The 3703-nt window shown below is 41.3% G+C and overlaps 1 pseudogene; it reads right to left on the bottom strand.

Moving 5' to 3' along the window:
- Positions 1–2388: 2388 nt before the first annotated feature.
- Positions 2389–3434, bottom strand: LOC134485789 (glyceraldehyde-3-phosphate dehydrogenase-like; annotated as a pseudogene).
- Between the last annotated feature and the right edge of the window lie 269 nt (positions 3435–3703).

Below are 3703 nucleotides of genomic sequence, written 5' to 3' on the forward strand. Positions count from 1 at the left end.
AAGACTATACTTTTCTGTGCTTCTTCGGCTAATTTTGACTTAAGCCTTGGTGTCTGAACAGGAAGCTTAAGCTTAAAGTACAGTTGGATATTGTGTTCCAATAGTTCTCATTGTCTGTGTTCTATCCAAGCCACCTAAAGATATCCCTCCTTCTCCCTTTTGACACTCAAAGCAGCATTTTTGTCTGAAAGCCTAAATGGGTAGCCCTTCCCCTGAGTATGTCAGGTCTCTAAAACTTTAACTGATCATACTGGGATTGGTACATATAAAACTATGTATAACTTATTCCTACTATCTGTCTGTCTGTCTATTTATTTATTTTGCTGAGAACTGAACTTACGGCCTCAAGCATGCTAGGCTAGTGCTCTGTTAATGAGTTCTATTCTTAGCAGCAGATTTATTTTTACTGGTAAATCTGCATATATCAATAGCCTGCCATGTGACGTTTTGGTTACCAACACATTGTATAATGAGAAAAATTAGGTAAAGATTTATATATACTTACTTACATCTTATATGTATGTATGTGTTCAAGTAAATTTTTTTAAACTCACACTTTATGGTAAAACATTTAAATTCCTTTTTTTCTAGTCTTTAGTTTTAAGAACAACATAGTATGTATAGTTAAGCTTCTATGGGACAATGTGACAAAACTATATCTATTTCTCCCACCCACATATAACTTACTACTTTACACTCTACATTTTCCAATGACTTGCTATCCCTCAGCCTCTAGTTGTCATTCTTCTACTCTCAGCTTCTCTAAGACCAGCTTTTACAGATGCCACTTTTTAAGTGTGATAATATGGTACTTATCATTCTGTGTCAAGCCTGTTTTACTTAGTTGACTTCTCACATCTGTAAAAGATGTTGAAAATGATAGAATTCTAGCTAGCTTTTAAATCACAATTATTAACTTTATTACATAGAATTTAATAATGTTTTCTGTTAAACATTTGGAGATAATCTCAAATACAAATAGAATCATTTTCCATATTCCTTATTGCATCTTGATTCTTTTTATTTTCTTTGCATCCCAATCACAGCATCCCCTCCTTCCCACTTCACACAGCCCCTATCCTATAACACCCCCTTTCTCTTCTGAAAAGGCCCTCCTGGATGTCACTCCACCCTGGCATATCAAGTTACTTCAGGATTGGGTACATCCTCTCCCATTGAGGTCAGACAAGGTTGCCCATATAGGGGAATTGAATCCACAGGTAGGCAACAAATTTAGAAACAGCCCTTGCTACAGTTGTTGGGGAACCTGGATAAAGAATAAGCTGAATATCTGTAACATATTTACAGGGGGCCCTCGGTCCAGTCCCTGTGTGCTCTCTGACTGGTAGTTCAGTTTCTGGTAACCCTCAAGGGTCCAGGTTAGTTGACTCTGCTGGTCTTCCTCTGGAGTTCCTATCCCTTCTGGTTTCCTCAATTCTTTCTGCAACTCTTCCAGAAGCCTTCCCAAACTCTTTCCAATGTTTGGTTGTGGGTTTGTGCAACTGTTTCAGTCAGTTGCTGGATGGAGACTCTCAGAGGACAGCTATGTTAGCCTCCTGTCTGCAAGCATAACAGGGTATCACTAATAGTGTCAGAGACTGGTTCTTGTCAATGCGGATGGGTCTCAAGTTGGAACAGTCATTTGTTGCCTTCAGTCTCTGCTCCATGCTTGACCCTGTATTTCTTGTAGGCAGGACAAATTTTGAGTTGAAAGTTTTGTAGGTGGTTTGAGGTCACCAGCCCTCCACTCGGGGTCCTGATTGGCTTCTTCAGGTTCCATACACCCTACTGCTAGGATTCTCAGCTAGATTCACCCTCAAAAACTCCCTGTAAACTCCCCTAAGGTCTCTGATCCTCTCACCCTCCCCTTCATGTGACAGCTGCAATTTCCATTCATTCTTCTGGCCTTCTCTCCTGTCTGTCCTTACACTTCATCCTGAATGCCCATTTTCCTCTCCTACTCAGTTCCCTTCCTCCATCTGCCTCTTATGACTATTGTTTTTCCCCTTCTAAGTGATATTCAAGCATCCTAGCTTGGGCCTTCTCGGGTCAGTGGATTGTAGCATGTGTATCCTGTACTTTTTGGGTAATATCCACTTATTAATGAATGCATATCATGATATTATGATATTCTCAAGTTTCATCCATTTGCCTACAAATTTCATTATGTAGGTTTTTGTTTTATGGGTGCCGCAAACTTTACTGATAGTATTCAAGAGTTCAAGAGAGTAGGGTTTCCTAGGCTGCTCTGTCATTTTGGTGGTCCGGAATGGAAGCTGTGAGTTAGATGCTCAGTGTTGGGAGCTGAGTTAGGACAGGAACTCCTTAGCAGAAGAGGCACTCTTTCTTGATTTTGTTTCCGTGCTGCGGTGGGTGGTCCAGAGATTCTTACAATTTGGAGGGCATGTAGACCATGAGGTCCACCTGTTGCTGTAGCCATATTCACTGTCATACTAGGACATGAGCTTTACAAAGTTGTCCCCAATGCCAGTCCAGCATCAAAGGTAAAGAAGTGGGAGTTACTGTTAAAGTCACAGGAGACAACCTAGTCCTCAGTGTATCCCAGAATGCCCTTTAGTGGGAACTATGATGCCTGCTTCACTCCCTTCTTGATGTCACTATGCTTGGCAGGTTTCTCCTTGTAGCATGTCAGGTTCACAATGGGGGGTTGGAACACAGAAGGGCATGCCAGTGAGCTTCTCAATCAGCTCTGAGATGACTTTGCCCACAGCCTTGGCAGCACCAGTGGATGCAAGGCTGATGTTCTGAGCAGCCTCACAGCCATGAGGCCTCAGTTTTCCAGAGGGGCTATCCACAGTCTTCTAAGTGGCAGTAATGGCATGGACCATGGTCATGAGCTCTTCCATAGTGCTAAAGTTATCATGGATGACCTTAGCCAGGGGTATAAGCTTATAGTGATGGTGCAGCAAGCATTTTTGACACCCTTAAGCAAGTTGTCATACTTCTAGTGGTTCATACCCATCACAAACATGGGGGCATCAGCAGAAGGAGCAGAGTTAATAACCCTTTTGTCCTTACCCTTCATGTGGGCCCTGGCCTTTCCCATGTTGGTGAAGATGCCAGAAAACTCAGACCTTTCTCAGCACCAGATCACCCCATTTGATATTAGTGGGGTCTCACTACTGGAAGATGGTGATAGGCTTCCTGTTGATGACATTCCCATTTTCCCTTGACTGTGTCATTGAACTTGCCATGGGCATAGTCATACTGTATACCATGTAGTTGAGTTCAGAGAAAGGGTCATTGATGGCAACAATCTCCACTTTGCCAACTGTAGATGAAAAGACAACCCTTGTAACCAGGCGCCCAATATAACCAAACCTGTTCACTCCAATCTTTACCACAATGTTTAAGGAAAGAGACTGGCACTGCAAGAGAAGATGCAGCTGTCTCTGGAACATGGAGGAGCTCATTATGTTGTTTTTAATAGCTAAATAGTGTTCCACTGTATATATAAACCCCATTTCTGTGGAGCATGAATTCTTAAGAAGAAATATATATGTTGGTGTTCATTTGGATATATATTGCTAAAGATAAGCTCATTCCAAACTATTTGCACATGAAAATTGAAAATATCTGTCAATGTGGAAAAAGCTACAAAATGTCACCTATGCATGCTAGATTCTAAAAATAAATATTTTGAAAGAAATCCACTGTTTAAAATAGCTAAATGGAATATTTT

The sequence above is a fragment of the Rattus norvegicus genome, chromosome 2, assembly GCF_036323735.1.
Source record: "Rattus norvegicus strain BN/NHsdMcwi chromosome 2, GRCr8, whole genome shotgun sequence".
Taxonomy (NCBI): domain Eukaryota; kingdom Metazoa; phylum Chordata; class Mammalia; order Rodentia; family Muridae; genus Rattus; species Rattus norvegicus.